The following is a 13,250-nucleotide window of genomic DNA, read 5'->3' as shown; positions in this document are numbered from 1 at the left end:
AAATCACTCAGTATATAACTTTCTAATTGCCAGGTTCTTCTTTTGATTCTGTAAACTCATCATGTGTTTAAAAACTCTGTAAATAAGTACATATACTCTTATAATTGGTGTGTTCCTGATACATCGTTCCTTTTACATTATGAAATATCCCTCTTTATCTTTAATAATACCATTTATCTTACATATTAGAATTATACACTCCAGTCTTCTTATGCTTCTCATATGCATGGTATATCTTTTTCCTTCTGTATGTTTTCAGTCTATGTTTTTATATTTCAAATGTGTCTTTCTAGCCAACATAGAGGGTCTTGTTTTTTATCCATCTATCAATCTCTGACTTTTTAAAATTTAAAATTTATTTTTCAATTGCAGTTAACATATAATATTATATTATTTTCAGGTGTACAGCATAATGTCAATCTCTGGCTTTTAACTAGAGTGTTCAAATCAGTGCTATCAAATTTTGTCAAATTTTATAACTTCCTATTCTTGGAAAGACACTGTTAAGAAAACCAAAGACATGCCACATATTGGAAGAAAATATTTGCTATAAATATTTTCTCACTAAGGAATTATTTTGAGAATATGTAATCAGAAAAGTGGCAAAGCATTTTAATGTACTTACTGGGGAAGACATAGGAATGGCCAAAAGTATGCAAAAAGTTGCTCTACATTATTAGTTATTAATAAAATGCAAATTAAAACCATAAAGGGATAACCACTATACACCCACTAGAATGTCCAAAATTAGAAATACCCAGTGTTGACAATACCCAGTGTTGGTAAGCATGTGGAACAATTAGAAGTCTCATATTGCTGATGGGAATGTAAAATATGACAACCACTTCGGAAAACAGTTTTGCAGTTATTTATGTAATTAAATACACATTCATCTACCATATGATACAGCCATTCCACTTTTAGCTATTTATGCAAAGGAAGTAAAATCTGCACAAATATTTATTCATGGTTCTTCATAACAACATTATTTACAATAGCTGAAAACTGGAAACAACCCAATTTTCCATAGACACATGATTGGGAAAAACAAATTGTGATATATCAATGAAACACTATACATAATAAAAGGGAATATAAGTTATGTGTGCAATGGTGTAAATGAATCTCAAAAATATGTTGTGCTGAGCAGAAACTTGATTCAAAAGATATTTATACTAAGATGTCATTCTTATGACATTCTAGAAAAGCCAAAGCTAATCAGTGTGACAAAAGACACATCAGTGGTTCCTGGAACTAGAAGCAGATATGAAAACTAGGGAGCAAGAAAAATTCATGGTAGGAGAACAGGAGAAAGGTTTTTGGGTGATAACAATAGTCTCTATCTTGATTGTGGTGGTACTTAAACAGGTATGGACATAATTCTAAATGCATTTAACTGTACATTTAAAATTAGTAGATTTTATTTTATGCAAATTGCATTATGGTAGAGTTTCTTTTTTAATTTAATTTTTATTGAATTTATTGGGGTAACATTGGTTAATAAAATTCTTTAGGTTTCAATTGTATAATTCTATGATGCATCATCTGAATAATGCTTTGTGTTATCACCACCAAAGGTCAAGTCTCCTTCTATCACTGTTTATCCCCCAATTACCCTCCTCTGTCTACCTACAGCCCCTTCCCTCTGTTAATCACTATACTTTTGTCTGTGTCTGTGAGGTTTTGTTGTTTGTTTGTTTTATCTTTGGTATTAATCCCTTCACCTTGTGCTGGCTTCCTCAGCCCGTATACTAAAATCCCTTCACCTTTTTCACCCACCCCCCTAAACTCCCACCCCCTAAGAGCTGTCAGTCTGTTCTATGAGCCTATTTATATTTTGTTTGTTTATTAGATTCCACATATGAGTGAAATAATATGGTATTTGTCTTTCTATGACTGCCTTATTTCATGTAGTATAACACTCTCCAGGTCCATCCTTACTGCCACAAAAAGTAAGGTTATACTCTCTTTTTCTGACCAAGTAATATTCCATTACATAAATGTACCACAGATTTTTATCCATTCATCTAATGATGGGCACTTGGGCTACTTCTAAATCTTGGCTGTTATAAGTAACACTGCAATGAAAAAGGGTGCATAAATTCTTTCAAGTTATTATTTCAAGTTTCTTCAGATACATACCCAGAAGTGGAATTACTGGGTCACAACGCAGTTCTGATTTCAATATTTTGAGAAAACTTCATACTGTTTCCAGAGTGGCTGCACCAAGATGCATTTGTCAACAGTGCACAGGGGCTGCCTGTTCTCCACATCCTTGTCAACACTTGGTGTTTGTTGATTTGTTTGTTATTTGTTTGATGATAGCCATTGTGACATGTGTAGAGTGTTATCTCACTGTGGTTTTAATTTGCATTGCTCTGATGATTACTGATGTTGAACATCTCTTCTTATGTCTATTGGACATCTATATGTCCTCTTTGGAGAAGTGTCTATTCTGGTTCTTGCCTATTTTTAATAGGATTGGTTTATTTATTTTTTGCATTGAATTTTATAACTGTCTTATAAATTTTGGATATTAAGCCCTTATTAGATGTATCGATGAAAATGTTCTCTCATTCACTGGGTTGTCTTTCCATTTTCTTTATGGTTTCCTTTCCTGCACAAAAACTTTGTTGTTTGTTGTAGTCTCATTTGTTTTTCTTTTGTTTCTCTTGCCTCTGGAGCTACATCAGGAAAAAAAAATTGCTATGAGAACTGTCCAGATTTTACAGCATATGTTTTCTTCTAAGATTTTTATGGTTTTGACTCTTACAATTAAGTCTTTAATCTATTTTCATTTTATTATTGTGCATGGTGTAAGGATGTGGTCTATTTTATTTTCTGCATGTATCTGTCCAATTTTCCTAGCACCATTTATTGAATAGACTGTCTTCACATCATGGTCTGTTTTTGCCTACTTTGCCAAGTGTTAATTGACCATAAAGGCATGGATTTCTTTCTGGGCTTTCCATGCTGTCCCATTCCATTGAATTATATGTCTTTATGCCTGTTTTTATGCCCGTACTATGCTGTTTTCATTACCATGACCTTGCAGTACAGCCTGATGTCAGGTGCATGATTCCACCAACTTTGTTCTTCTTCCTTAAGATTGCTGTGGCTATTCTGGTCTTCTGTGGTTCCACATAAATTTTTGGAATACTTGCTCAAGTTCTGTGAAATATGCATTGGTATCTTGACAAGAATTGTATTGACTCTAGAGATTGCTTTGAGCATTATGGACATTTTAATGGTGTTAATTATTCCTATCCATGAACACAGTATATGCTTCCACTTATTTGCATTTTCTTCAGTTTCTTTCTTCAGTGTCTTATAATTTTTAGAGCACAGGTTTTTTACCTCCTTGATTAAATTTATCGCTAGGTACTTTATTTTTTAGGAAATTGTGCATTACAAAGTCTGTCTGGAAAAAGTCCAGCCATTATTAATATAAAGAGAATGGTTTGTGCAACATTGATGTAACTTGGAAGCCAAGGAGAGCAGACTGGAATGCCCATGCATGGACAATGATGACCTCACTGTACTAGTCAGTGGGGTCAATAGACACCGTTGAGTGAGCATGTATATTGTGTGGCCATGGCATTCAACATGACTGGATGCAATGAATCTGGATCAACTTTTGCATTAAACTAGAACATACCTTCATGGAAAATACTCAGATGATTCAGAAGGGCACAGCTATGGGCAACGGGTGTTTGGCAGCTTCATCACAACAATGCACCACTCATGCATCATGTCTCATGCAGAGTTTTTTGGTGAAACACCAAATCACCCAGGTGACTCAGACCCCTGCAGCCCAGATTTGGCACCCTGAGACTTCTGGCTTTTCCCAAAACTAAAATCACTTTTGAAAAGGAAGATATTTGAGACTGTTGATGAGATTCAGGAAAATAAGACAGGGCAGCTTATGGTGATTGGAGAACTGTGGGGGGGTATCAATGTGCCTATTCTGAAGGGGACTGAAGCATCATTGTCTTAAATACAATATTTCTTGTATCTTATATTTTCTTCAGTAAATGTCTCTATTTTTCATAGTATGTAGCTGGATACTTTCTGTACAGACCTTGTATAATTGAGACCTTTTCCATTATTTTTCTTACTAAGTGATGATATCCAGTGTGTGTTTTATACTTGTAGAACGTCTAAAATATCAGACTAACTAAAAGTGCTCAAAGCCACGCATCAAATTGCTCTTCTACCAAACAGCATAGTTCTACTTATCTCAACTTTCAGCTGCTACTGATGAATCACTTGATTAAAAATTTATAAGTTTGATCCTGCATGAGCGTAAAACTGTAGAGAAAAGGAAGCATATGAATGTAGGAAAATTAAAGGTCTCTCTTGCTGAAGTAGACAATAGATCCTATTTTTGGTTAAGTTCAATAACCATTTTTTTTTATTTCTAATTTTTCTAAATTTTTGTTTGATGCCACTGTGATTCTTTACTAAGAAGGTTATCCACTTTCAGATGCTGGCTGGAATAAGTTCTTGAAGTACACTAGATTTTTGTAATTCTCACAAAAAAATTATTATAATTCTAAAACTAAGTTCAGAACCATGTTTAAGAAAATAGGCTTTCTAATATAAAAAAATAATAGAGAATATAGTTTTCACAATTACACAGTCATCCTTTTAATTAGGAAGTCTTAGTAATCTTAGGTAATAGCTGGCAAAAAGAAAGTCAACAATCTAAACAGTACTTACGCTAACTCATTAATCTATGTTTCATAGCTATTTGGTTCCTTGATTTGTTTGTAGCATGCCTTCTTGTTATGTTTAGTGACTTCCTGAATTCCTGCAGACTACTTAATTCCTAAGAACTTTTTGTTTGGTTTTTGCTATTTTATATTTCTACTTTTTCAGTGATTCTAATTAATCTTTATAAAGCAGTGGTGGGGGGGGGGAATTGGGACAACTATAATTGATCAACAATAAAAAATATATAAAAAATAAATTGAAATTCAGTTTTGTGTTAAAAAATTGGCATACAGCTTCAATACAGTTGTTCTTAGAAAATGAATTGGGTAAATATGCCCAGTATTCCTGTGTTTATTTAGACAGCATCACTAAGCTATCTTGACTAAAATTCTGTGATCAAGTCATTCAATGTTTTAAACATTATTGACTTGAGATTCAATAAAATTAGATGAATAGTTATTTATAAATGCAAACACTTGGTGGTAAGGTGAGTCATGTGCACACAAACACACACATCCCAGCAGTAACAAAAAGGTTAGACAAATTCTGAATTTCTATTATATATATTGGGTTGGCCAAACAGTCCATTTAGTTTTTTCCATAAAATATCAGGCACAATTTTCATTTTCACAATAACTTTATTGATTTAGATATTTTAAGTATGTCAGTATCTCCTGCATGTAAATCATTGATTGTTCTCAATTAATGTGTCAATTTGATTGCTATCATCTTGAACTGGTCTATCTAGCCATGGAGCATCGTGCAGTGAGAAATCTCCAGCATGAAACTTCACAAACCACTTTTGACATGTTTGATCAGTCACAGCACCTTCTCCATAACTGCACAAATCCTTTTTGTGTGTTTCAGTTGCATTTTTATCTTTCTTGAAATAATAAAGCATAATATACTGAAAATACTGCATATTTTCTTGCCTCTTCAATAATAAAATGGCTAAAAAAGTTCACCAATTTTTGTGTTTTTTAATGCAGGCTTATAAGACAACTGTCACAATACAACCTAAAAGAATTGTTTCGAATGATGTTAAAGACACTAAGTGCTACTAGAGCCATCTTACAGAAAAAGCGAACAAATTTTTTGGCCAACCCAACAGTCTGTGGTCAAGAAAAACATATCTATGGAGGTCCGTGAAATTGAGCTTTTCAATGTTCTAACATCTTTAAATCAAAGACTACTATTTCTACATGATTAAAATGACTGATAAAATAAATGTATGCCCATTGTGCAAGCTAAATAAGGGTAACAATCTGTCATATGCAGTGTGAATCTGACAATGAGGGTCCTTTCATGGCCACACAAGATATGACATTTATTTCTGTCAGGCAATATCATTCTGTTCATGGTTTACTTTTTTTTTATTAAAGTATCATTTACCCTAATAAAAGTAACATGGGATACTGTGCCTTTGGTTGCTGAGACAATAGTTACATACAAATTTAAACATGAGATATAACCCAAACTATTCAATGCTGTTTTGAAGATTTTTTTTTCCGAGTATTTCTGTTACTTTTCATGTCTTTTACTTTGAAGACTTCTGGCCTCTGGGACATCTGGGAAGATGCCAAGGGGCCTAGCGAGCTGGTGACCAAGTGGCAACTGGGGCCTCCGTGGTCTTAAATAGTCCGTGCATGGTGGCCCATCTGGTGCCAAACACCTGCAACCTTTCAGGGGAAAGTCGCAGGCACTGTACAGTCCAGGAAGGGGTGGCCAGCCATCGAGGACTTGCACTTTGCCATTCGCCATCCTCTCTTCAAGCATTGGACTTGTACGTGCCTGCCCCACCCCCCGCCTTCTGGATCTTCCTTTCCCACTTCCACATGCCAACCCCTGCCAGTCCCACCCCAAAGCAGCTTTCTTTGTGATAGTACAGCGCCTGGCTGAAATTAGTTCAGCGCCTGCTGGATCTTGAGAGGAGTGGAGAGTGAAATAGAGGCTCTCCCAGTTTCTACTTTATTCTTGTGTCTGGCACACAACTGGCTCTAGATGAGCAATTTTCTTTGAAAGTTTCTCTGTCATCCCATCACCAACATCCTTAGCTCAGTGGCTGTCATCTAGTGGATTTCCCTGTTCGCCATGATGATGCCCCTCCCGGCTGGGACCACTCTGCTGCTCCTGCATCTGCCATGAGCCTTGGTCACAGGCTGTCCCACCAGGATCGTACACATGGAGCATCTGGCTTTCACCTGTGCCAAAAATGCAATGTTGTCTCCCACAGACTACCTGCTCCCCTGTCAGGCTTCCAAAGAAGCCTGATGTTTGCTTGTAATTCCATGATGTCTGGACCCTCAAGGACTGTCAATATTCCTTTTCCAGGGTGCAGATTTTCTCTTCTGTGTTCACTACTTGAGCAGGTAGTCAAGGCTCAGCACAAGATGTGAGTCTAACTTCTCTTGCAGGTCAGCCAGCCAGGGGCAACATAATACATCTCTACAGTACAGGTTTTCAATGGCCAGATTCAACATTTGACACCACTGACAACACCCAGCTGGCCATTGGTAACAATCCACCTTTCCTCTCTATTGATATATCCACTACAGCTGCTGTTGAAGTTTCCACCACGATGCCTAACACTGGGGCAGTAGCCCGCTGTTTGCCAGTACATCTGCAGACCCATTTGTGTGATGGGTCCTTCAGCTCCCATAGATGGTGGAAGCTATGGGGTCAGTAAGTCCACCCCAAGCCCCAGTCATTCACAGGCATCCAGGGCATCAATGTTAGAGATGGACTTAGGAAGGCATGAAGCTGCTGGGCATAGAAGCTGAGAAATGCCTGAGTTAAATGGAAAAGTGAACATTCTGTATCTAAAGAGTGGAATGTGGAATTCTATATTATTATTTTTCTTTTTATAAGCTTATCTCTTTTGCCCAATTTTTTTTTATTGAACAAAAATTGTTTGTGTAATAAAAAAGGTCTTACTTTTTATAAAATGGCAAAAAAAGCAGTCTGCATTAATCGAAAGATAATGTCCTAATCTAAGGAATTCTACCACTGAAAATAATAGCCACACTCCAACATTTGCTAATCAGCTTTCCTGTACAACAATTCCGATATCACATTTTAAGGGCAGCATTGATAAATCAGAGGAAAAAAGTGTTAGACACAACCTTTTCAAAATCAGTATTTGAGCCCTGGCTGGTGTGGCTCAGTGGAGTGAGCACCAGCCTGCAAACCAAAGGGTCACCGATTCCCGGTCAGGGCACAGGCCTGGGTTGTGGGTTAGGTTCCCAGTGGGGGCTGCATGAGAGGCAACCACATGTTGCTATTTCTCTCCCTCCCTTTCTCCTTCCCATCCCCTCTCTCTAAAAATAAATAAATAAAATCTTTTTTAAAAAATCAGTATTAGAAAGAATTGAAATGTCTAGCCCCGATAAGAGTCTTCTTCTCCATCTCAGGCCCCACTCAGTAACAGAAATTCAGAGCATCAACATTAGAGATGGACTAAGGAAGGCATACAGCTCTGCTTCTATGTCTCATTTTGGCCATAGAACCGAGGATCCACCTGACCCAGTATAGCTGCTGCAGTAGGAGGTGTATGTGCCGCCCCAGTGCTTGGATACACTGCTGGTTCCTCCTTCAATCCGAACACCTGAACCCACCTGTCCATAACACAGGTGGTCTGGTGATGGGAGAGCATAACACGAATCCCAGGATTCGAGGTGCTAGTGCTCACATTTGCCATCAGTGCAACTGCAGCTTATCTGGACATAGAAAACCTCCTATACTTGGCAACAGCCACTGCCATGAAGAATAAAGGTATTGTCATGAGACGAGTCTGTTTCCCCCTTTTATCAGACCACCCAGGGTTTTCCTGGCTGTACCACATCCATTATCAATGCAAGTTCAGCACCATCCCTGTCTTTAGACACGAGTATAGTTGCACTTTATTTTCAAGCACCTGGAACCCATGTGCTCAGAATTGGGGTGATGCTATGGGAGAGTACAACGTCCCTCCCATGACAGGAAGAACTGTTATTCCCACTTCCCAGCAGCAGAACTGGGGCCTGCCTGATCAAAAGACAGGTGGCGCACTCACGGGAACAATGTCCCACCTGTGATGGGAGGCCAATGTGTCGCCATGTGCCATCAGAACTCTTGCAGCCAACTCTCCAGAGCATAGATGCAGTGATGGGGGAGAGCACAAAACCTGCACTGGCTGGACATGCTTATGGACCCTCGTTCATACAGAATACAGCTGTGCCTGTGCTCTGGGCATGGAAAACTCTAGCCTTGCATTCGGGGCACCTCTCCAGGGATTCAAAGAGCCACCAAACAATTCTATCACAAATCTCAACAAATTAGGAGCAGACCTTCCTCTACAAACTGTAACTATAAATGGCTTTACTCCACTGAAAAGAGGCTTAGCCCTTTAAGTAAAATTTAACCTGCTGATGGTCCTATATCAAGTGAAGGGACCATGCCTCAGAGGATTGTGTGTTGTGTTGCGGGGCCGGCGGGGAGGGCGGTGGTGATGTTTGAGGGTGAGGGGCGAATGAGCCCTGCTGAGTACACTGGACTTGAGACGTTCTAGTGAGGAGAATAGAAGATTGCTGCATATGTCAACTGCGCCATTCCTGGCTAAATGGTTTACTTGGCCAGCCCAAACGCTGGGCCAGTTTTCTCTGGTCTTGGAACAATCGGGATGCCCCACCCATTAGCCTCGATGGGCTCAGATTATGTATATACAAGTATATAAGAAAAGTAACATTCTTGTCAATGTGCTTCTGCTTCTGTGTTTACTCTTTAACTCAGTTGTAGAGGAAAAACTCACTTAAGAATGGAGATGTATTGAGGCAGATGCAACTATGCAAAAATGTTCTACATCCCAGTGACTGGGATTTGGAAGTAGCCACACTTTATGAATGCACATGTTGACCCTGCAATCTTGTTTTGAGTGTAACAAATGATAACCTAGGAGGAAGTAAGATCCAGAGGAAAGAGAGAAGGGGGGCCTCACCTTTTCCCTCTATGCTTCTCTCTTCTCTCCCACCTTTCTGACCTCAGTGGAGGCTAAATAATCTCTGATGTGTCATAAAAAAACACACTTTATGGTTTTATTTTTAAATGTTTAAATTTTTTTTTGTATGTGTCTTATTTACTTTAGACTTAGGGAGTCATTTTCACACATTCTGACTTCACCCAGAGAGGATAAGTTTGGTTCAAACTAAGATAAACTACGTTCCTTGGTCTGGAGGAAAAAAGTTAGAGAGAGCTGATGCCTGCTCTGTAATTATTAAAATCTTATGCCCACTTATATTATCATGCTGTTTTAAAATATCAGGAAAAAATCCTTTTTAATAAGCAGCCTGGCTCTAATATGAACTACTAAAATATTAAATCATACAAAATAACATGGCACCCAGCTCTGGCTGATCCTAAAGTTCTTCAGGGTCTCCACTAGACTTAATACAGGCAAAATTCCTGACTTTGTGGAGCCTACAATCTAGATGGAGGGGAGAAAGGCAAAAACAAACACATGTAAATTATCTGCTAGGTCAGCCAGTAACAGTTGCTATGGAGAATAAAGCAGTCAATGGAGGACTGAGATTTAGAATAAAGAGAAGGAGGATTTTCAGTTTCAACAGTGGACAGGATAAGCCTCCCTAGGAAGGTGGGATTGGAACAGTCAGTCTAGAGGGGGGCCATTGAGTAAGACATCTGAAGGAAAACTTTTCAGATAATGGGAATAATAACTGCAGAGGCGCAGAAGAAGCAACTGTTCAGGGAGCAGTGAGTAAACAAATGTTGCTGGAATAGAGTCAAGTGAGAGGGAGGAGAGGATAAAGATGATGTGGGCTGAATTCCTTGTACCACCATTTATTGGCTATATAACCACAGCTCCAAGTATCTTGGTAAATTTGGTGTTTTTCTATGGCATATTTACCTTGCCGGTTGGAAGGATAAAATAAAATAATGAAGGAAAGTGACTTATAGCCATCTTGTTATTTTTCTATATATAAAGATAGATAGATAGATATACAGGTAGAAGATAGATTAGATAGATAGATAGATGATAGATGATAGATAGATAATAGAGTTAAATACTGACACTTTTTTTCATTTTTATTTTATTTCATTTTTTATTTATTGTTGTTCAATTATAGTTGTGTCACCTTTTTCCCCATTGCTCACCCTTACCCTGCCCACTCCACTCCCGCAGTCAATCCTCCCCATTGTCCATGTCCATGAAATATGGTCTCCCCAAAAGAAATACAGATGTTTAAACCCTACTCCCCAATGTGATGGTATTTGGAGATGGGGCCTCTGGCAGGCAATTATGTTTAGAAGAGGTCCAGAGAATGGAGCTCCCATGATAGGATTAATTCTATTAATAGAAGAGGAAGGGGTACAAAAGCTTTCTCCTTCTTCCATGTGAGGACATAGCAGGAAGGTGTTGTCGGCATGCCAGACGGAGGAACCTCACTGGGAAATGAATCTGCCTTGATCTTGAACTTCTAAGCCTCCAGAACTGTAGAAATCAATGTCTGTTGTTTAAGACCCCCTTCCCCATTCTAAGATAGTTTGCTTACACAGGCGCCTTTCTACACACACAAGCCACACTCTCCACTTCACTCCAGCTGCTACTCATTTCCCACCCTTTGTAGGCAGAAGTCATTGTTCCCTGTGTGGCCTGGGGATTGACAAACACCCACCCTTCTGCTCCCCTGTCACCTCCTGGGCCTCTCTTGCACCCTGACCCACCTTAGCCTTTGGGGCCTAGGCAAGGAAATGTACCCACTATATAACTTGCAATTTCCTTTGCCCAGGTCATTCTCTGCAGAACACAGTTCAACATATTCTCCATGCCAGGCACTCTGAGAGGGAACAAGAGCACACATTGTTTAGTTGCTGCCTCTGAGGATCTGCAAGTGGGGGAAATGGGCAGGCGAAGGGATGATGTTAATGCGGTGCTATTCTGCACAGCAAGGGCGTGGAGGGAGGAAGATGGGAGCACACAGGTGGCTGGCACCAGCCCTGGCTGGGTGAGAATGGGTGCAAAAGGAAGGAAAGAGAGAACACGGCATTCGAGCTGACCTTGAAGGGATGAGCTGGAGTTTATACACCAGATACTTCCTGGAGGCATCTTCATAAACTGACATGGTCACTGAGCTCAATGTAGGGAACCACCATAGACTCTACTTTCCCCCTATTCACTTCAACAGTGAACGAGGAGCTAGAGTTCAGCAGTCTCATTGGAAGGAAGAGGGGTGAGGGCTGTACAATGAATGATACAGCCTGAGGTTAGATCTGGTCACATGGGGGTGATTTGCCTATGGAAAATAAGCTGGTTATTTAAAAGGCCCAAAGGCCCAAAGACCCCAAAGCACGAGTGGGAGAGAGGATCAAGAGAATGGGAACAGAGTTGATTGCTGCGCACCAGTCTTGGCCCAGGTGCCTCCCATACCTGTCTCATCTAATTCTTACCACCAGCCTGCACATTCGCTGTTGTTATTCTACTTTACCAGACAGGCACCTGAGGTCCAGAAAGGTGAGGGCCTGACATAGGGTCACTTCACCATGAACGACTGTGATTATTTTGTCAAACTAAAACGGAGGCTCAGCGAGGCAGAACAATTTGCCTGAGATCTCTCAACTTGCAATTAACAGTTTGACTTTGAACCCAAATTGATCTGGCCTCAAGGCCTATGCTTCTCCCACCACAAGATTCAGGTGACAAGACAGCTGTATCATTTCCACCAGAAAGTTATTTCCCGGATGTGCTAAATTTCAAATATTCCCACTCAATCAAAGATAACAAGGCAAATGACTTATATTCATGTAACACTGCGCACATATAGAGTCCTTTCAGGTCCCTTATCTTTAGTCCTAAGCACAGCCCTGTGGGGGGAGTAGGGCAGGATGCATCTCCTCGGGTCCCAGACAAGGGAGCCAATTCCCTGGGAGACCATGTGATTGGAGTCATGGATCTTGTGAGTGCCGAGCAGGATAACAGCCCAGGACTTCGGGGACCCCGGAGAGACCTGTCCCCACAATAGCTCCCTCACCTGCCTGTATGGACAGATGGACAAATTTCAACCCAGACAGGTGAGGGCATTACCTCTACACCAAGTCTTCAGCAAAGAGTCACACAGGGGCTGGAACTCAGAGACACGTCAGCGCGATGCGAGCTCACAGGCACTGGCATACCTCTGACAGTGAAGGTACGTCCATCAGCCACCCTTGACCATAGGCACACACCTCAGCCACAGAACCCCATGCTGTCAGCTTCCGTGTAGAGGCAGTAGGCGCCCTGTGCTCTGGAGGCTCCGTCAGCACTCTGGTCATCTTGCCAAGGTCCTAGGTCCAGCCCTGACTGTGAAACATGCCTGGAAGTCCCTGTAGCTTGGAGACACATCTAAGTCAGCTCTTGTCAGGAACTTCGGGTAGGCCAGGAGGAGGGGGAGGAGTCAGGGAGGGAGCCTGAGCCCTGGCCCCAGGACACAGCATGCAGGGGATGTTCTGGTTCCTCCGGCCCCCAACCAGATCCCTATCAGATCAGAGCATGCTGTGTGAAATGC

The sequence above is a fragment of the Pteronotus mesoamericanus genome, unplaced genomic scaffold, assembly GCF_021234165.1.
Source record: "Pteronotus mesoamericanus isolate MK-2021 breed Mesoamerican mustached bat unplaced genomic scaffold, CSHL_Meso_final scaffold_85, whole genome shotgun sequence".
NCBI lineage: Eukaryota > Metazoa > Chordata > Mammalia > Chiroptera > Mormoopidae > Pteronotus > Pteronotus mesoamericanus.
This window is presented reverse-complemented; position numbering follows the sequence as displayed.